This window comes from Neolamprologus brichardi, chromosome 22 (assembly GCF_056152115.1).
Source record: "Neolamprologus brichardi isolate AB-2024 chromosome 22, ASM5615211v1, whole genome shotgun sequence".
NCBI classification, from domain to species: domain Eukaryota; kingdom Metazoa; phylum Chordata; class Actinopteri; order Cichliformes; family Cichlidae; genus Neolamprologus; species Neolamprologus brichardi.
The window spans coordinates 748,311-771,326 of record NC_142124.1 but is presented as its reverse complement, the minus strand read 5'-3'; positions in this window follow the sequence as shown (position 1 = coordinate 771,326).

Genomic DNA, 23,016 nt, shown 5'->3' with positions numbered 1-23,016 from the left:
AGACTTCTTGCCATCCCGAGGTTTTCCTGTTTGTGTGCTCTGGGAGTGAAATCAGTTTGTTACTGTGATGGAAGACGCCTGGACAGCATCCGCCTGTTTACAGCATCCGCCTGTTTACAGCTGAAACATGTGACCAGCTCCTCCATCTCTCCGACTTCACCAGCCCAAAAACTTGGAACATCAGCTGTTGTTTGAAAGTGATGGAGAGGCGGCCGAGCAGCTTTCACTTTGAGCTGAAAAGTCCAGTTTCTAAGCTGGATTGGGGAGACCTGGTCTCACCCTATCATGTGACCTGCTGAGATCACCTGACGCAACATGTGATTGGATGTCAATGCACCTGGGAAGGATCTCAAACCTGAACCCATCTTGCCTCAAAATTTAAACAATTAGAGTGAATTCAAATTCAAGAATTCGAGTCAGCAGGACTGATAAAGATGCTAATGAGCATGCTCCATGGACTCATAGGACGCCATGGAAGCGAGCAGGTGACCACCTACTGCAGCCGTGTTAAAGCAGGTTAAAAATCAAAAGCTACTGAAAGAAGCTCAACGCGTTCACATTTATTTAAGCATGAAAATGCAGAGCTGCCACTTGGCTGGGCTCATACTGATCTGTAGTTTGGTGCAGGGTTATTATCGTTAACGAAAACTAGAAGTGAAAAAACATTTTCGTTAACGGAAATAAAAATAAAAACAAAAAAAGGAAAACTAACTAAAACTGTAATGAGTGTTCACAAAACTAACTAAAATTAACTGAATTTATAGCAAAAATGTGTTTAGTTTTCATTGATGTGTGCGTGTCATACAGGAGTCAAGGGTGAAAATGAAGTTTAGTTTACAGATTGTTTTCTTGCTGTGTCTCATTATGCCAGCAGGTGGCAGTACGTTAGTCGAGTCGTCTGTGTTGCTGCTCCGTCCACGCGCAGAAACATGTCAGGAAAAGTCGGGAGCCAGAGTCCAATTTGGGATTACTTTGAATATGACTGTGTTTTGGATAAAGCAAGTGTCTTGTAGTGGAAACAGACAAATTATGAGGGACATTTCTAAAGGGAAAAAATCCCACAAACCTTAAAGTGCACTTGAAAAGCTCACACAAGAAGGCTAACCTAGCTTAGCTTGAGAAGGTAAGGGAGCACACTCAACCCTCATCCCCAGAAAACAGAAGCTAACCCCAGGCAAGGCAGCGTGATGCATCCCGAGACAACAGGACGGGGATATCTACACAACTGTGTGAGTCAATTACCTTCAAAAAGTTTATCAATTCACTTGAACCAAAATTACGAACACCCGGTGCTGCGAGAGTTAATAGTCTCATTGGGGCCAAGATATACATTTTATAGTTGCCTGGTATCAATGGTTGTTCATCTGCCTTTATTTATTTATTTAAAGAACCCATAGGTGGGAATGTGAGTTGTCTGTCTCTGCGTGTTAGCCCTGCGACAGACAGGCGACCTGTCCAGGGTGCAGTATGGTAGCTGGAATAGCAACATACCCAAGGATGAGCAGAATGACTGATATGATGAAACTGGGATTTTGTTACACTTAATTATTGCAAACACGACTAAAACTATAACTGAAACTAATCAAAACTAAACTGAAACTAAGGATTTTCAAAAAAATAAAAACTAAACTAAACTAGCAAACAATTGGTAAAAACTAATTAAAACTGATATAAAATTGAAAATCTGAAGTCAAAACTAAATAAAAATAAAAACTAATGAAAACTGCAAAACTATTAAAACCCTGGTTTGGTCTCAGAGAGACGTCGGCTGAAAGTCTGAGCTGTAGAATAAATAGATCCTGGTTTTCTGTGTAATCAGAGGCGATCTGTCCTGCACCGCCCGGCCTCTTCGTCCCGCTCGTCACGCCTCATCATGCTCTCCACCTGACTGCCACTGATGCCATTTTAAAGCAGCTCTACTCAATTTGTTCCCATTCATTTGCTGCTCGTGGTTCCTTTTTCCTGCACCTGTGTGCCAGCTCCCATCACATTCACCCCCCTGCGTCTCCTCCTCCTCGCCGCTCGTTCGGGGAGAAGCCTCGTCTGTGCACAGCTGCTCGAACAGTAGCTTTGGCTGCTTCGACTGCAAATTTGCCTGAAGCGGTCGAGACTGTGCTGCTCTCCAAAGTGCCCGAGGTCCGTCGTGGAAAGAGTCATTATCGGGAGCTAATCACTCCGCAGCCGAGGTTTAATTAACCCGAGCGTCAGATACAACATTTCATGCACAGTGATGAGTAAAAAGGGAAACACGATGTAAGCAGGTGTTTAAGAATTCACGTCACGCCTCAGGGCTCAGCAGAAATGTCCACGTGTGATTTTACTCGTCAATATTTTGCAGCAGCAGCGAATAAATCACGGGTCATACGCCCGGGCGGTCGCCGCTGACTATGTAGGAGGGCCAGGAGAGGAAGATGTCAACTCCACGGAGCATCGAGCGGTTTCCTTTCTACGGTCCAAAGGTGTGGACGTGGATTACAACAACATCGAGGCTTTCCACCCTCTACCCCGAAAAAATGACAGTGACAAACCGTCATTGTGAGGTTTGCTAACAGAAAACAGCTCCGTTAAAACAAGGAAGCTGAAAGGATCCGATGTCTTCATGAATGAACATCTGATCAAAGGAAATGCGGACGTCGCCAGGAAATACATGGACCACCAACTGCATCCATTAAACTCAATGGAACAAGCCAAAGTGCTGGTCATCAGAAACATGCAGGAGCTGGACAAATACTGAGGTTACACATGTGACGTGACACACAACACACAGCTCAGTCTGAAAGAGCTTCATCTGCATCCAGCAACAATATAACTCATCTGTTTATGATCATCTGGAACTGAGAACATTTCAATGCTCTAGACTTAGAAAAGGACGTAGACCCGGAGAATAATTTCTTCTACAACATCAGCAGTAACTGCTGCTACTTCACTGATGAACAGTTTAAACACACCGTCAACACGGAAGACAGATGATCAATAATTTAACAGCAAAAGTCTGTATGCCAGCTTCAACAATATAAAGGAATATCTAAAATCCATTTGGAATTATTGCCAGTCCTGAAACATGGATCAATGCTGAGGAAGGACTTTGGACTGGAGGGATGTAAAGTCAACTTTGTAAATAGAAGGAACAGAAGTGTAGCTGTGTGTGTGGATGGAAACCTAAATTACAAGGTGGGGGAAAGTTTGACAACTGTGGTGATTTTAATCTTGACCTGCTGCATCTGAAAAAGCATAAAAAGACTAAACTCTGTGCACAGTTTGAGTTTACATCCTAAAGTAACCAGGCCTAGCATTACACCACACTGTGCCACCTCACTGATTTTCACTAACAATATGGAAAACTACATTGTGAGCGGATTATTAATTAATGACATCATTAATCACCTACCAGTTTTTGTAGTTTATGACACTAATTATGAGAGAAATCAGCACGAGGAACAGCTGAGATACAGACGTGTAAGGACAGAAGAAACTATGAATGCACTTAAGAGGGATCTGTTAAATCAGGACAGGGACCATGTGTACAAAGAAACTGATATTGAAATTGCATATGGCATATTTTTAAGAATATTCCTGGAATTGTAGGATAAAAACTGTCCAACAATAAAATCCAACAGGAAGCACAAATATTCAGACGGATCACTGAGGGTTTACTAAATGCATGTAAAAAGAAAAACACACTCTATTTCTGAACAAAACATGCTGAAAATAAATATAGAAAATACAAAAATAAGTTGACCAATATTTTACGTGTATGTAGAAACGAGTATTATAGTAAAACATTGATCAACAATGAACATAATATGAAGGGAATATGGGATGTTTTAAACGGTATCATTAAAAATTATTCTGGACAACAAAGTTATCCTCAATATTTTATTGACAATGGAAAACACAGCTGACGTGGTCAACAGCTGTAATCATTATTGTGTAAATATTGGACCAAACCTGGCAGAACAAAGTCTGAGTCACTGCCATCAGTAGACTGTAGTGAAAACCTGATTGATAGGAACTCAATGTTCCTCACATCAGTGGAGGAAAAAGAAATAACTGACATTGTACACATGTGTAAATATAAAACATCTACTGATTGTAATGATATTGACATGAAAATCGTCAAGAAGGTCATTGAAGGAATTGTAGGACCTCTAACATATATTTGCAACTTATCATTTCAGACGGGAAAAGTGCCAAACAACATGAAAACAGCTAAAGTTGTGCTGTTGTATAAAACTGGGGATAGACGCCACTTCACAAGTTACATGTTTCTTTACTTCCACAATTCTCCAAAATCCTAGAAAACCTGTTTAATAAACGATTAGACAAATTCTTAGATAAATATAAATCACTCTCTGACAGTCAATATGGATTCAGATCTAAAAGATCAACATCTCTGGCATTAATCGAATCAATTGAGGAGATTACGAATAGATCAGAAACAGTATGCAGCTGGAGTATTTCTGGATCTCAAGAAGGCATTCGACACAATCAATCATCACATAATAATCAATAAACTGGAACGGTACGGGATCAGGGGGGTTGACCTGCACTGGGTGAAAAATGATTTAAGTGACAGGAAACAATTTGTGAAGCTGGGTGTGCATTCCTCATCATGCTTGTGGTGTTCCACAAGGCTCTGTACTGGGTCCAGAATCATTTATTATTATATAAATGATGTTTGTAAGGCATCTGATATATTAAATATATTAAAATTAGTATTATTTGCAGACGACACAAATATTTTTTGTTCTGGGGGGGAAATAAGGAGCTGCTGGATACAATTACATCAGAAATGTGCAAAACTGAAAAATGGTTTAACAGGAACAAACTATCGCTAAATCTAAGTAAAACTAAAATAATCTTATTTGGGAATTCCCTTAGAAATGCACAAGTGCAGATTCATATAGATGGTGTAGAAATTGAAAGAGTTCTTGAACATAAGTTTCTTGGTGTGATTATAGATGATAAATTAAACTGGAAGTCTCATATAAATCATATACATAACAAAATTTCAAGAAGTGTCTCAATCTTGAGTAAAGTAAAACACATTCTGGACCACAAATCACTCCACATTCTCTATTGTTCCCTCGTATCTGTACAACATTAAAACATTTTTTCATCTCTGTGTGTGGAGTGAAGCTGTGCAACAGACTAAGTAAAGATATGAAGCAAAGTCCCAGCATGGCACAGTTTAAAAAGCAGCTTAAGGATGTGGTTTTTACAGAGTACAGGGACGAGGTGGAGGTGGAGGCACGGGTGTGTTGGTGTGGGTGTATATATCTGTAGGTTGTGTATCCTTTGAGGTTACTGGGGTTATTGAAAATATGTATATATATATATAATGTAATTGCAAGGAGGTGTTTCTGCAGTCTATTGATTACTAGATAGTGGACAGGGGTGGGATTAAATAAGCTCATGCTTCTTCCTGCTCCTTTTTGAACATGGAAGTTATTTGTAGTTGTTGTTGCTTGTTTTCCTTTTGTTTTGCTTTGTTTGTTTGTCTCTTTTTAATTCTATGTTGTACTTTTTCAACGTGTTCAAAACAAAGATCCTCTCCAGCGTGTGCAGCAGCCTGAGTTTGTATGGAAGATCGTTTGTGCTGGCTTAATAAGACTTAATAAAATGTTAGGTCATAATGAGATACAGAAGAGGGATGAACCAGAGTCGTGTCTACACATCACACAACTTTAGACTCTTTGTTACCAGCAGCACTGAAACACATCATTAGTCTTAAATATCAACACGTCACCAGGTTCTTCTTCTATTCGTTTAAATCAGTGAAACGTGACAAAGATACGACAGTTTTTTATAAACGAGGAGTCTTCTTCACGCAGTAAGTTTAATCATGGAGTTCCTCAGGACATGTCCTTCAGTTTTCAGGCCCCTCTTCTGTGGAACCAGCTTCCAGTTTGGATTCAGGAGACAGACACTATCTCTACTTTCAAGATTAGGCTTCAAACTTTCCTTTTTGCTAAAGCATATAGTTAGGGCTGGACCAGGTGACCCTGAATCCTCCCTTAGTGATGCTGCAATAGACGTAGGCTGCCGGGGGATTCCCATGATGCGAGTGAGCAGATACTGAGCCGTCCATGAGGACAGAGGGAACGAGGACAGAGGCGGCAAGGACAGAGAGGGCAGACTGCAGGAGGGAGATGCAATCGTTGTAAATAAGGAGGAGAGTAGAGGGAGGTGATTGATGCAACATGGGCGATGTCCCAGCAGCTTGAACCTATAGGAGCATAATTAAGGGTTCAGGGTCACCTCTGTCGGATAGCGCAGAGTGTTTTTGTGCTGTGAGTAATAGTGTCAGACAGCAGTCCACTGCCTCCACCTGTGAGAGCATCTTCTGTCACTGCTGTTGTCTCAGCTGCTTTGTACTCGGGTTATTAAATGATCACATGTGAAATAAACATAAAAATATTCATTTGTCCATCTGAATGAAAATAAAGTAAAATAAAGTCTACTTGCCTGGAGACTCTGAGAAAACGCTGACTCGGACGTCTGCAGGAGTCTGTAGAGACGACCTCAGTCATTCCTGTGGGCGGTGCCAGCTGATGCAATAACACGCTGGGACGTCCTCCCTCGGGCTCCCGTCTAGGTTTCTCCATGGCTTCGTCCATTCTGATCGTTTCATCTCCCTCCAGGAATTTGCTGATATTTACGAGCCCTTACGTTGAGGCTGCACAGGCCAATCACAGGAGCTGCAGGCGGCGCTGATGTTTCAAAGGGACGATGTAGCTACAGCGTTCCCGCCAAGGCACAAATCCTCGACAACACACCAATCACCATGACGCCTTCATGTGGGCGTTTCCCCAGTAGCCATTGCAGCTTTTGTGCAGTCTCATTGGCTCAGGATGTGTCAGTCACACGCTGTAAGCCAATGAGCTTACGCCTTCTGTCTGGCTCTAATAAACAGCGTGGTTTACTACAGGTGGACCCACACGCTCATCAGCAACAAGCTCACAGATAGGGGGCGCCGGTTTTCCCACAGACTTCTGAAAGCAGAGGAACAGCTGTGCTGACATCACAGCTGCATCTATCTGTGACCTGTGACCTCTGGAGCTTTTTCAAATCCTTCTGTACTGAGCAGCAACTTCAACTAAATTCAGCGTTCACAGGGGGCTGGACGTAACAGCAAAACCAGGAGAAGTGGAATTATGATAAATGTCAAGCTAAGCATGTAAACGTGTGTTTTGTTCACCTGCTGAGGAGGAGCTGGGGTGCATGCAGGTACGTGCATACAAGCATACGCATGTGCACCATGTGATGTAGTGTGAAAGCACAGCTGGATTTGTAGTTCTTTCCTTCTCCCCAGCGTTGGCCGGCCTCTGAGTAACCGTGAGCTCTGCTCTCACCAAATCACATTTTTCTGCCTCCAGGCACAAAATGCAGCTTCAAGAAAATCTGATTTCTGTCCTCAGAAACAGAAGAAATGAGTTAAGATGGAGATTTTATGCAGTGATTCACAGCAGCACACACAGCTAGTCCCTGCTGAAGGACCTCGCCCTGAGGCTCCTCCACTGTCAGTCCTGGACCTTCGTAGACTTTGTTTCATTGGCCGTGTGTGGGTGTGTGTTTGTGTGAGCGCAGCAGAGTGTGTAACTGTACGCTTCGGCTCATTTGGGAATGCAACAGACAGATTTTCTCGGAGCTTTGTGCGGCGCATCAGGTGATCCGTTTCTGTGCGGCATTTTCATGTGGCAGAGACGGTCTCTCCGTTTCGTCGAGCGCGGGTTTACCTGGGGGAGGAAATGCAGTTAGGCCAAACCATTAAGACCATTCCTCCGCCACGCACGACACTTAACAGCACATGTCGAGCTATCGGAGGTCTCATGGAGTCAGAACGGTTGGTTTATCAACAGGGTGGATGATGTGCCTCCAACACTTTGGCCATAAGGTCGATGACATCGTGACTGCAGGTAAGTAATGAAAGTCATTTTGTAGCAGATTGCATTACTGTAGGAAAAGTAACTGTGTAATAGATTACTTCTTTTGACCCTATTTCAGGCTGGTGTCGGTGCCTGAACCAAAAAACAATCAGTGGATTCAACTCAGCTGACCCGGACACCACCACCTCCACCCTGAGGTGGTGCAATCAGTCGTTGCTTTGACAGTTTTAAAGTAAACTAGCAAACATGACTCCTGGTGTTTTCTTCATCACTCTTTATGGTAAATGACCCCGTCATTCAAATGACACCATCCTCACCAGCTGCGGCAGCCAACCGACGATCGGCGACCTAATCCAGCACCGCCAACTCCGTTGGTTTGGCCACATTTGTCGAATGGACCCGAGCCGCTACCCCCATGGCCTACTCTGGTTGACCCGCCCCACCGATTGGAGGGTGCATCGAAATGCACCAAAGAAGACGTGGATGAAACAAATCCAGGATGATTTGAAGGCCCTTCGACTTGACCTCGAGCAGGAAGAACCAGCCTTAGATCGAAAAGCGTGGAAGATAATCGTTGGTCAAGCAAGAGAACCTGCGGCACCTACAGCACTCACTATGTATTAACAGACCTCTCTGCATTGAATCGTACCTGTTATTAACCTCTGTCTCTCTTCCACAGCATGTCTTTATCCTGTCTTCCTTCTCTCACCCCAACCAATCACAGCAGATGGCCCCGCCCCTCCCTGAGCCTGGTTCTGCCGGAGGTTTCTTCCTGTTAAAAGGGAGTTTTTCCTTCCCACTGTCGCCAAAGTGCTGCTCATAGGGGGTCATATGATTGTTGGGTTTTTCTCTGTATCTATGAAGCGCCTTGAGGCGACTTTTGTTGTGATTTGGCGCTATATAAATAAAATTGAATTGAATTGAATTGAATTACAGCAGCGTACTGGTTGCGCGGCAGACCACCGCCGCTGGTCGCCCGCTAAGGACAAGAAGAAAGGACCCCGTGCACGTATGTTCAAAACACCAGCTTCAGTTACAGCAACATCATGCCAACCATCAGAACAAGCATCAGGTAAATACTGACACCTGGCTGAGACTGCACCCAGAGGAGTCGCCCCCTGCTGTCCACGAGAAGGACCACAGGTTACGATGCTTTGGCTTCATTTTCAGACCCAGAGGCTCCAAGTCTGTGAATCTTTAATATGAAGTGCATGAACTCATCTGAGGTTCAGCAGAAGTTGCTGGCCGTGAATTAACTGCTAAACCGCATCGTTGTAGCACAGTGGCTCTATTTTATTCAGGCACAAACACACTCTGAGGCAGAGAAAAGGGTGTGATGCGGTCGGGTACCTGTGCAGCTGCTATCAGTGAGTCAAACTCCAACCCTCAGCTCTCGGAAAAGTCAGAGAGGGAGCTGAAGGAGGGATGGAGACACGTTCAGCGGCAGAGGGGAGAGGGAGGTAGGAGGGGGCTGGAGTGAGAGAGAGAGAGAGGGGGGAGAGCTGAGTGCGGTCCAGCCTCTGCGCTGTGAAGCAGCAGCCAGTTAGTCCGACAGTGAAGGACGCGGAGCCGCCAGAGCCTTCCCCGCAGCCGGCGCACACCGGAGCATAATTAACTGGAATAAAGACGCAGAAGAAGAACAGCTGCGGTCCTGCGGTGTTACCGGATAAACAGGCACAGCTGAGGAAGCGAGAGGAGGAAGCGAGAGGAGGAAACAAGAGGAGGAAACAAGAGGAGGAAGCGAGAGGAGGTGCTGGAGGTCCGTGTGTCCGTTTGTCACCTCACACACGGAGCCTGAGGAGAGCTGACGGTGTCATTGCGACAGAGTGTGTGTGTGAAGCTTCGCTCTCTGGTCACGAGGAGTTGCTGCTGTTGTGTCTGTTGCTCCTTTTTCTTCTTACTGACACGTCTGTGCTGCACGCGCGGGCGAGCCGTGCGTCGTCCCCTCGCTCTCTCCGTCCTTTCCTCCCTGCTTCGTCTCCAGCCTTCAGCCGGCTTCTTTGGCGTAACTGTGCCGGAGCTGCGACTGTCTGCAGCCTGGAGAGACAGCTGGGTAAGTGTGCAGGGGTACAGGGTGTGTTGCGCTTTTCCTTCAGTCCGCTGCTTTCTCTGCATTTTCTCGCTGCCGTCTCTTTCGTTTAGACTTCCTCTCACTGCCATCATCTCCATCCATCACCACTTTTGCCCCTCCGTCACCTCCATCCATCACTTATGAACGACCCATCCATCAGACGTTTGCACCCCTCATTTTTATTCTCTCACACTTTCCTCGCTTTCCTTTCCCGTCTTCTCATTCCTCCTTTCCTGCAGCGATCACTCATTTACACCATCGGGTAAGACACACACACACACACACACACACACACACACACACACACACACACACACACACACACAAACACACACACACATCCATGTTCTGTAACCTGGAAGTCATCAGCACTCCTGAAGCTGAGAGGCAGAGAGCCTGACATAAAATCGACAGTGTGGGGTTGAACCCCGATAATCCCTCCATCCTTCTCTTCATCCATCACTCCCGGCCTCCTCACACTCTCCACCATCTCTCTCTCTCACACACACACACACACACACACACACACACACACACACACACAGGTGCACATTAATATGTATAAATATATACGAGTGAGCTGAATATGCATTCATGCATCAGCCTGTTTGCATCAGCCGGTGAATAACAGTCAAGTTCCAAGTTAGCTGTTAGAAACTGAACATCAGCGTGTAGCTGAGCTCACACACACACAGACACACACACACACACACACACACAGACACACACACACACACACACACACACACACGAACATGGAGGAACCAGTAGGGAAATTGTTTCATTCGAGTGATAAATTATTCATCTGATGAAAAGTACTCGCATCCTAAAACGTCCCATGTGGTCCAATTTGCAGCTGAAATGTTTATTAATTGTTTGGTGGAGCCTGATTGTGAGCAAATCTTTCATCAGCTCGTGTTTGCCTTCATCATCGCTGCTCGGTTAATTGCTGAGCGCCGGTGAAAGAGCCGATCAGAGACCGACGGCCGACCGCTGAGTCGAACCTGCTGATGTCGTTGGTGTAAACGCTGATCGTAAACGCAAAGCTTTCAGGTTCGTGCAGGTCGTTAAAGTCCTCGAGCATCTTCAGACTTCAGTTTGGCAGGATAACTGTGACTCCGCTTCAGCTGCTCCAGTCACGTCCTCACAGGACAAACCTCCGTCCTGTGGTACGTGGCGGTCACATGAGCAAAGATCAGCGTTCACCCTCAGAGTGAAGAGCTTTTGGATCCATAAATGTCGGGACGACGGTGGAGTTTTTGGAGTTTAACCTTTGGACGATGCCACCGCGGATTTTAAATCAAGCAGTCTCGGCGCAGCTGACGTCAGCTTTAATTCAGCAAAGTAACCTCCACCGCCCCCACGCCGACTGCTCAGGGTGTGAGGGGCGGTCCTAAGATGAAGCCCACCTGCTGGGACTAATTGCACAACATTATTTTTGTTTTATTTGGTTTTGGATAAAAATCGTCTGCAGCCACTGACTGGATGAAGAACTCGTGGACATCAGCAGATGCTGGGTTTCCTCCTTGTGATGCTCTGCAGACTTTTACTGCAGCGCCTTCAGTACCTGAAACATGTCACTGTTAGCTTGAGATGGACTTTTCCTCACAGCACGTGAAGTCCAGCTGTCAGGATTTCCAAAGACTCCAGAGCAGCAGACATGGACACCGAGGTAAAGGCTTCATTAAACCATATTTGCAGAAAAGATGGCTCGGTAGAAATCCCAGGGTGAGGAGGAAGATGGAGAAATGAGTGGCAGGTGGGGTCCAGCAAAGGCCCGCTGACAGACAGGTGGAGAGTAAACTCTCTGCAGAGGAGATTAGCAGATTAGCTGCATACACGTGCCAGCTGAGGAATCCAGCAGGAACCAGACGGACAGGTCCAAATGAACCAGAGTCCAACCCAAATGAACCCAGGTGGAGGCAGGAAGGGAAATAGGTCGACTCCATCCGTTCATCAACCATATGTGAGTAGTTAGCTTGTTGCTAACTGAAGCTAATGCAGAAACTGGCTTCAGGTTTTCTTTAACAGGCAACAGAACAAAGTGAAAACATTAAAACATGCTCCAAGTACAAAATGTTGCATTGCTCGAACTGAAGCAGAACTTATTCTCATTCCATGGGTGGCCGAGGTGGCCAATCAGAGGGTTGGTGGTTGAGCCAGCGTGCATGCCAAAGTGTCTTCAAGCAATACACTGAACCCTGAGTGTGAATGTGATCCCATACATCAGTGTGTGGATGGCAGGTTGACACATGTAGAAAAGCTCTATAAGAACCGTTTAGTGCAAACTGCAAAGAACTAGCAGTTCTCTAGGATGAAGCTAATGTCCTCGAACGGTGACTGTTTGATTTTTGACCACAGTTCATGTCCCACCTGGAAGCTTTGCATTCCTACTCGGGTTGTCTTCATGTACACTTGCTGTTCCCTTTGACATTTCCGTGCAGTCTGCTTTGGTTTAGGTGCTCAGTAAGGATTAGGCGTGCTGTGGAAATGCTCCTGCAGGTAACGTCACCTAACTGCAAGTGTCTGATGAACCCAGAAGAAAGGCTGTAGCCCTCACTGGGGCTGGAGTTACCGCTGAGCTCTGTTTGCTTCTGCTGCAACCCAAGCATGCACGCTGCAGTTTGCACTGTTTGATGTAAAAGCATCAGCGTTACTGGGACACGTGTGTGTAGAATAACGTTAAATAAATAAATGTTTAACTGCACGTTGTTTTCATGAAGGAAACGCACACATGTGCAGAGATTGGTTTGCTTTGGAGAAGCAGCAGAGCTGGTTACTGCTACGCAGCGGGATCACTGACGCTCTCGGACGTCTTTCCAAATGTTGTATCTCAGTTTGAAAGACTATTAAATACTGAAGATGAAACATAAGAAGCACGGCGGTGTCAGATGGAGGCGAGCATGTAGCCTTATTCAGCCACGTGCTGCCCTTTGTGTGTTGTTAACAAGCTAAGCATATACAGTAGCTGGAGAGTGGATTAAGCTGCAGGAGAGCCTTTGTAATCCACTGTAATGGCTTTAAATTCATGGAGACTACAGCTGCAGAGAGCAAACTTCAAAGGCAAAAAATCGTCCTAATTGGTTTAGATAAGCTGGACGAAACGTGGCTGTAATCGCTGCTGTTTACCAGAACAAACGATCGTCAGCACCACTGAAGGATCCTTTTTCTTCTGCGCCAGCGTGTGCCGTGCGAGCGCCGGGACGGGCCTCCCTCAGGGATGTTCCTTGCAGTGATTAGGTGCTCTTAATTGCTGCCGGCGGCACTCTTCAGCGAGCAGCCTCTCCGGCAGCGTGTCGCCACTAAACCGTGCTGCAGATAATTCACTGTTTGGACAGCGGGCGCTTACGCTCGCTTACTTCAAGAAGGCCACCAGAGCTGAGGCCGCTGAGCGGCTCCTCAACTAAACTTGCCCACGTTTGGTGTTTCGTCACCGCTCAACGGTAAAACCGCGAGTGGAGGTGATTTTCAGTTCCTGTCGCTCGGCCGAGACCGCGAATCGCCACGGCCCTGATCTGCGACGGTGTCGACCGACCTACACGTGACGCTTCTGTGTCAGGTGCAGCGCAGCGTGTGAGCGATGAGACGGAGCGTGTCATTACGAGAATGTGAGCAATCAGACGTGAGCGCGGCGAGTGGAACGGCGAGCGTCTCGAGGTTTAATGTATGCGCGCGGGGTGCGTCACCCTGCTGTTGTCACTTTGGGTGACAGCGCAGGGTGACGGCGTTTGTTCTGCACGAGCGTCAGCAGCGACTGGAGGCTGCAGGTGTGTGTGTCTGTGTGTGTGTCTGTGTGTGTGTGTGTGAGTGTGTGTCTGTGTGTGTGTGTGTGTGTGTGTGTGTGTGCAGCAGCTCCCACTGGAGCTATGAAACAGACTGAATATATTCCTGTGTGCATTGCCTGCACGCTTTCACACCGCCATGAATAAGAACACAGACACACACACACACACACACACACACACAGACACACACACACACACAGACACAGACACACACACACACACACACACTCCTCGTGCCTATGGTACGACAACTTTTCTCCGTGCCCCTGGTACACTGCGCAGAAACACCTTGCCACACACACACACTCCTGTGACAGGACGCCTCTGAGATAATCGATTATTCTCGTTCACGTTCGATCAGGGTTGTGACTCCGTGATCAGCTGTTCGGGGTCACTGAGCTCAGATTTTCCACCAGCTGCTGGAAACGCCGGTAAAATGGCGGCTTCCTGTCATTCAAGCTCGGGCAGTTTTGACAACATTCGTCACATTTACTTTGTAATACTGAGCGGTTGTTGCTAACGTCCCAGCAACACATTATATAAATGAGTATCCAGCTTTAACTGAAGCGCTCGCTGCCTGTGTGCGCTCGGCCGTGATGCTGTATTATGACAGATTCTCCAGGTCTGTGAACACGGGCCGCCTCACCAGCGCTGACACCGACAGAGCACCGCAACAACCAAATGTCCTCGGTGAGCGATCACGCAGACGAACAGTGACTGAAGACTGGCGTCTAAACTCAATCCGGTGCTGAGCCTGTGAGTGCTGACGTAAAGGCGCACAGCTGAGCGGCTCGGAGACGGGACGAGTGTATGATGCAGAGTAAAAGGCTATGGCTATTTCCTGAAAGCTATATGCAAGAATTAGGCCTTTCAACAGAAACACATTTCATTTTTCCGTCAGGAACATGAACTGTGGAAAAGCAGCTCTGTCCCCGACTCTGCAAGCAAAGCCATTACTTTAAGGCGCCCCCCTCAGCGATGCACGCCGTGGGTCAGATGACTGCGTGGTCCAGCTGCAGGTGGTGCTAGCAGACAGAGCAGTGGATGGATATCAGCTGAACATGGTGAGGTGAACGTATTTGGTGTGAGCAGCTTCATCCTCGCTCAGTCTGAACTCTGAGCAGCTCTCCGTCTCTGTGAGGACCTTCAGGCGGTGGATCCAGCTCTCCATCACACCTGGTCCTCTGATCTTCAGACCAGTTCTTGTGTCACGCCAACAAGCCTTTGTTTGAACTCCTGACAGCAGCCATGAAAACACGCCATCGTTTCAGCATAATTTGGTTAACGTAGCATCGATAATTGATCAGAAGAATAAAATGAAAGCAGTTACAGGCAGGCAGGTGAACACACGGATACTCAGCTCGTTTCTGTTGGATTAAGATGTTCTGATGACCTGCGACACAAAGACATACAGAGACAGCGAGAGGTAAAATGAGAAGGAGTCTGAGCGGCAGAGGGAACGATCACGTGTCCTTGAGGGGAAGGATGCGGGAAAAGAAGGCGATGCACCCCTCGACAAATGTAAGAGCGTGCTGAGTGACGCCCGGACAGCGTCAGGACCTCAGCCCCGTGGCGCCTCTCTCTGCGTGACTTTCACTTTATGAACCTACACTGTGCCAGCAGCCGTACATCACCCTTCACCCTTCAGCCCGTCCTCTGCTCGCCTCATTCATCATGTCTTACACGCCAAGTGACATCAGCTGGAAGCTTAATCGCCGCCGTTTGAAAAGCCATTCGCTCAACAAATATGGGTGCTGTCAGCGAGCGAGAATGAGCCGTCACAGTTTATGCCGGGCGGGGTGGCGGAGATGTCAGGCCCCGCGCTTTTATAATGTAATTAAAGCATGCGTGGGCATCCTTTTTACAAAGCCAATGTGCCAGAGACGTGATGTGTGGCGCACGGCGAGATGAAATGCTGGGTTTTAATTGGAGGCTGTCTCACTTCAGTCACAGCGGCTGGATGAAGGGAAAGAACAGAAGGACGGTTTATGTACAAGAAATTCATTATAAAAGCACAGCTGGCACCAACCTGATGTTGCACAGCGACGAGAGACGTCAGCGGCCCAGGAAATGAAAAACTTAGATGTTGAAGATTAAACAAGTGGCGATGGACAAAATGAAACTACATTTTTCACTTTAGTGCCCGATGTTCACAGGCCGGAGGTCAGAGTTCACATCTCTGTGATGATATCTGCATCATGTTTGCACCTTCGTTTCATCACGGCCTCTTCACTGAGATGGAAAAACACTGGCTGCTCTGCTGGCTCTAAACATTAGGGTGCATGTGCTGCAAACATTACAGTACATGCTGCATGCGTGCGGTGCATGTGCTGCGTGTGTGCGGTGCATGTGCTGCATGCGTGCAGTGCATGTGCTGCGTGCATACGGTGCATGTGCTGCAAACATTACAGTGCATGTGCTGCATGCGTGCAGTGCATGTGCTGCATGCGTGCCGTGCATGTGCTGCATGCGTGCCGTGCATGTGTGGGAGGATCGAGCTGTCGTCTAAGCCGTTTGTCACCTGCGCTGACACTCTTATTGACTCTAATAGATAATAATAACAATTTACTAAATGAACATTGTTTCAAACAATAAAGCTTTTTACAGTATGAAACACCTTGAGGTGACTGCTGTGATTTGATGGTATATAAATAAAATTACATTGAAAACGTAAACAACTAAAGACATAATCAAAGCAGCTTGGAAAGAAAAGCGTCTGGACTTCTTTAAGTTTCTTGAAGACGTTTCATCTGAGAAGCTTCTTCAGTTCTAAAACCAAATGGTGGAGAGATTTAAGCCCTGTGGGAGTGTCCCTAAGAGGGACGTTGACCCCCTGATGATCTGAAACTGGGTGTGGGTCACAATCAGCCAGAGTTTCAGGTGAGCTCATTGTGAAACCTGGCCCCACCCTATCATGTGAATTCCTGAGGTCAGATGGCCCAGGATGTGAGTGGGCGTTAAGGCGTCTGGGAACTGGATTATAGATGGCAAACAGTTGGTGTCTTAAGCCCTGCCCTCTGTTCAAAGATGGTCGTTCACAGCAAACATAGATGTTTCTTTCAAACCATGGGCCCTTTCTCAATATGCGTACTTGTTCATGCTTGCGTCATCAGTCGGAGACCAACTACTGTTCCAATTCGAAGTACGCATCAAGCCGAGAACGCAAAAAAGTGTTGACTTGTGTGGACTTGGTACAGCTAAATATCCCAGAATGCATTTCGTCCAAAACTCAAACGCAGCAATGGCGGACGAGCGGGGCTAAAAACTTTTAAATATTACTCTTTCTGGGTCACAAAATAAACTTTTAAGTTCTTTTCAAGCGAGAATGTAGCTGTGTAAACTTCAAATATCTGCTCAATTTATCAAGATATCATATATTTCCAAACGAGCTCCGACGTTTTCGGAGACGTCTGTGACCCGCCAGCTCCATAGCAGACAGCGAGGTCGAGGATTATTACAGCCGGCGAGAACAGCGGACTCCCGGCACGTCGTTTTCAAACCCCCCCCCCCCCCCCCCCGCGGTCTTTTCGCTACTCAGGTTAAACAAACCCCAAACCCCAGTAGTTGTCTATTGTATTGAGTGTCCACTAAAATAAAAATAAAAGCGTTCTAACATCTCACCTGCTTGTTTTTATTAAGGTATGTACACGTATGTACATGTACACTATTTTTATTAATAGAGATTTCACTACTGAGGTTAAACATGATATATAAGTCACGATTAAACCGGTTTGGCTGTGATTAAAGTTCAGCTTCATAACATATTAGTCACAGTTAAATTAAGAGGGGACGGCAGTAAAAACTCCAGACCTGTGACATCATCAAGTACGCTGGCGTTCCAATTGTACAAATCACGAGTCCGTGCTCACGTTCTCGGCGAGTACGTACTCGCGTACTTGAGATTTGAGAAAGGGCCCATGTCTTCTCTGTCCACTGGTATCCTCAAAGAGTGACCTTCGACCTTTAGATCCAGCTAGACAGCCGAGTCTTGAAGACTCTCCTGAGCTTCTCTAATAAAGCTGCTACATCCGGGATGACAGTATAGTTGTTTGTCCTCCTGATCCTCTCGTTGTTGCCTGCCCTTCTTTTCTGTGCCTCTCTGCTGATTTGATGAAAGCCCAGTTGGGATAACCACATGTTTACATGTGTGTTTCTTTTCTTTCCCTTGAGGCTTCGAGGGAACATTTGCTGCCCGGTGCTGCAGGGTCCTGATTACTTTGTGTTGTGTTGCAGATGGTGGTGGGAGTCCAAACACCTGGGACTCTCCATCGTTTGGTTTTAGAACTGAAGAAGTTTCTTGGATTCAATTCAGTTTTATTTATACACCAAATCACAACAACAGTCACCTCAAGGCGCTTTATATTGTAAGATAGATCCTACAATAATACATGCAGAGAACCCCAACAATCATATGACCCCCTATGAGCAGCACTTTGGCGACAGTGGGAAGGAAAAACTCCCTTTTAACAGGAAGAAACCTCCAGCAGAACCAGGCTCAGGGAGGGGCGGGGCCATCTGCTGTGATTGGTTGGAGAAGGAAGACAGGATAAAGACATGCTGTGGAAGAGAGACAGAGATTAACCCTTTAAAGCCGGTCGGAGTGGGCACGCTCTGTTTTGTGTAACTATTTTTAAATCCCGGTAGCTCTGCGACCACGTGAGCTAGCGCAATAATTTTTTTTGCATATGAAACCGGAGGAGTTGTACTTACATCTTATGCCATCAGCTTGTCCTCAGTCACAGTTTCCTTCCACATATAGCTTTGCAAAAACTGCATAAAAAGCACTTGCAGCAACAAAAACATAATATTCCATTGATCAGCTGTTTGTAACACTTCCTACGTCCATCAGTGCGAACTATCGCATGTCCGCCATTTCCTGCCCGAAACCGGAAGTGAGGTCATTTTGCGGAAATGTAGTTTTTTACCATCAGGGCCTCATGAGCCTATACTGGTGTTTTTAAAAGTTATGTTTGACTTCATGACTTTCTGTGTGGTTTCTGGGATGCTTAGGACTCATATTGCACTGCTGGAAATAGTTTATTTTGATGCATATGCTGCTTTTTTGCAAATTTGCATTATAATGTTTATTTTCGTTTTTCCTGCAGTGTATAAAAATTGGTGTATTTCAAAAATAAAACCATGAAGACACTCAAAATAAATTTCCTGTGGTGGGAAACTATTTTGTGCAACTTTTTTGTATTTACAGTTTTGAGGGATAAGCCTCTTAAATTTCTCTAACTAGAAATATATGTTAAAAAAACAAAAACGAGTTTCCATTTTTTTGTAGTTTATTGCACTTTTTTGCAATTTATGTAATTACTATGCACTTAATGCAGACATATTATTAAAATTGAGGCTGTAATGGTTGTATTGATGTATAGCAACTTGAAATGCTCCCAAAAATGGCTCCACAGCATGTAAACATATAATATAAGCTCTGGCGGACTTGGTTCTATGGTAGGTCTTAAAGGGTTAATAACAGATATGATTCAGTGCAGAGAGGTCTGTTAACACATCTCCTCTCATCGGAGAAGCTTCTCTGATGAGAGGAGATGTGATCTTCAAGACATTGAGAACATCCCCCTTCTTTATTAGTCAGTCAGACATCTTTTGTGTGTGTGTGTGTGTGTGCGCCCCAGCTTTACCATCACTGACCGTCTCGTTTTGTCATCTTTTATATACAGTCTGTGCGCTGGTGGACACTGTGGGTAAATATTGTGTGAAGATGCATTTTCTGATTGTCTGTAGTAGCACGAACTCGTATCAGGGAGAGATGAAGTACATCACTCTGTGAATGTGCTTTTCGTTGTTGTGTTCATGATTCACTGCCTCTTGGACAATTCAGTCAATACCTACAAGTGCCGAACAAGGACGAGGTGGAGGACTCGTACAGCTGTTTGTTAGGACTGTAGCGTGAAGCATGCGCTTTGTCACAGCGAGATGAGAGTAAAACTACAGTCCTTCTCACGACGATGTCAGTCGGTCAGGACGATGTCTGTCTCACGCTCACATGATGAATGACAGAAACGCTGCGGGCTGTAAATGTGCCGCCACCGTAACAAGTGTTACAGAAACATCTTTGTTCGAGCGAATAACAAACGACTCTTTCAGAGGTTCCTTCATCTCCTTACTGAGTGAAGCCGTAAATAAACAGAGAAACAGCAGATTGATCGGAGTGACGGGAAATGAAAGATGGACCTCTGATGACAGCTTATATTCATAAAATGTAAATATATTTACATCTGGTTCACACCTCGTATGAACAGCGTGGACACTTGACGTACGACTCGAGCTTCAGATTAAAGACTCGGGGTTGGCTTGGGTGCCTGTGCTCTGTGATTGGTTACACGGTCTGCACTCATTAAAACATGCACAGTGTTTTTACAGAGTGCAGTTTCAGTTGCAGCCATAAAAGCTTCAAACGAGTCTTTAAAGTTGTAGGTAACATGAACAAAAAGTAATTCCTGAACACAATATTTGTAACTGCAGGGACGCTTTCTGCTCGGTTCACCTCTGAAATTGAATTTTCTGCACACACTCGATGTCACAACGCTCCCACGTGTGCTCGAACTATAATAACGTTCAGACCAGACTTCTGTAAGAAGGCTGCGCTCCTAATTACACGTGATGATTTAACCAAGCTGAGGTTCAGAGCAGAGAGGCAGTCACCCCAAGAAGATGCACTGTTCAGCAGGTCAGCGCAGGTCAGCAGCCGCCTTCTCCAAACTCCAGCCTGCTCAGTGTTTCTAACTCACGGTGTGGGGGTTCAGTGAGTCACCAGATGAGGTGCTCTTCTGCAGAACCTCTCCTCCTGGGTAAACTCCAGCTCCACCATCTCGCTCTGCTCTGAAGCCTCAGAGAGCTCAGCACACGTGCTCATGAGACGGGTTTCTCCAGCAGCTGCAGCTGCAGCCACTGCAGTGCACTGACCACATGAGAAGGTCTTACTTGCAGAAACAGCCAGATACCATCCAGGACCATCACAGCATGAATGAGCAACCAGCAGAGAGTGAGCTGGAAGTGCTGAGTTTGCTGGCTAGCAGCAAACTGAACTTTCAAAATAAGAGCAGTGAGGGCTGTCCCCCTGGCATTCCCACACAGCAGATAAAACCAATAAAGCAGAGATAAGGTCGGCTGGTGTTTTAGGAGGTCCCAGCTTTAACCCAGCCCGTCCTAGCTCTGTCCTGACCCATTTGATGACCTGAGGTTAACATTACGTGCTCGCAGTAATGCACACTGTTATAAACCAAGAGCTCCATTTGATTCACGTTACGTAAGAGAGGAACGTCAGACTTCCTGCTGACCTTGGGCTGAAAGGCAGCAGGAAGTTGCTGGTTTTGTGTGCTGTCCATTACATCACATAAAATCATCCAGCAGCTCTTTCAGACTCCAGACATTTTGCAGACTAAGGAATTATTTCAGTTTTGCACGATTTATACGCTGCACCGAGTCGTGCTGATGAGGAATTTCATTTGTCAGAGGAAACAGCGGCTGAATGTCACGCAGACTCCCAGCGCACCGTGTTGGGAGGAGTTTTAGTTACCTGATAAATAACCTGCTGCTGTGCAGTTAATTGTTCTAACGCACCGTCCAAGAAGTAATAAGATGAGTAATAAAATCTATTTTCAGTTCCTGTTGATGGTGTTGTAGAGTTCAGCAGGGATGCAACCTCATCATTCATACAAGCATGTTTAGCTGTTAGCTAACATTCACACATTCATACTCACAGAGCAACCTGGGGTGAGGATCTTGAGTATTTGCCAACAGATTGGAGCAGCCAGGGATCGAACCACCGACCTGCCGATTAGTAGATGACCTGCTCTGCGTTTGCTTTTTGCATGGTTGTGTATTTCTATGTATCTGTGTCTGCAGCGGACATGCACAGCTGACCGATGCTGCTCGCTGTGACACTAAATGCTCAGATTCGGCTCCTCACGGGGAAGAACCAGCCTGAAATATCTCAGCCTTAGCAAAACTGAAGCACACACGACTGTGCTTCTCAGGTAAGCTCAGCTGTGATGTCACTTCCAGCCTCAACAGCAACTTCCGAGGTGACTAACATGCAGCCTCAGCCTCTCCTCTGCCCTTCTCCTCCTGCTGGCCTTTGGACCTGTTTAAGCCCACACTGATGAAACCCACTGTGGGGACTGGCAGGTGAACAGGGGGAAGTTTAGAAGCATGCTTCCAGTCGCTGTTTCCTCACGCTGGGTTACAGCTGCAGCTGTGGGCCTCCTCGCTGCTCCAGCTGTGACCTGGGTTCCAGTTTGGCACCAACGCAACATTTGAGGTGTTAATTTGAGGACGTATAGGTTCTGACCCCGGTGTGGACGTGCTGTCTCTGCATGTTTGTGCACTGCGATGCTGGGAAGCCTCGGGTTAGAGCAGCCGCTGCTCTGGGAGGCAAAATGTGTCAGAAATCTTAGAAAAGGTTCGGAGATGTCCTCGGGTTAGTCCTCGGGACGAATCCTGAAAAGCAACACTCAGCCGGACGTTTCCACTGATGCTCTGTGTCGTACAGCACAGCACACACTACAGCTGATGTTACGCAATAAGTTGCTCTGCAGCTATAGAGCGGCGCATCTCCTCGCCGGGGTGAGTCAGCAGACGCAGCCTCACAGCTGCACCCACAGGATGCTGTTGTTTTACTGATGTCATGGGAACAATCATATTTACAGAAGCGTGAAAGCGATCCTCCTTCAGCACGCCAGCGCGCTGTACAGCCTGTCAGAGGGGGTCTAATGGATGGATGTAATGGAGCCCAGCAGGGTGGTGTTCTCTGCCTCTGCACGTGAAGAGCAGTCGAGTAGTTAAGAGCTGAAGAACCTCCAGGCTTCCTCTTCACCTGCCTGAACTTCAACTACGACAACTAGAAGAAAAGTTTGAGCTAAACGGCTGCTACTTCAGCTGGATGCGAAACATTAAGAGAGACATTATAAGCCCCAAACATACAAGGTTTAAAGCCAGACGTGTTTCTGCCTCGGCAGAGCAAAGTTTTCAAGGTGGAAAAAAGTGTTGAAAGTTTGCTCCATTAGTTTAATCTTTCAGAAGTAAAAGAAACATTAAGTCTGACGTCAAAGACTCTTCAGATAAAGTGGCTTCTGAGACATTTTCCCTCACAGACCTTTTTGTGCCTGCTGTTACCTCGAGCTGATTTCGACCCTGAAACACAAATTCTCCCATCAGCTAAAAAGATTGTGGAAAGCTTCGTCCTTTCTCTCGCTCAGAAGCATCAAAGACAAACGCTTGGCCAAAAAGAAGAAGAAGAAAAAAG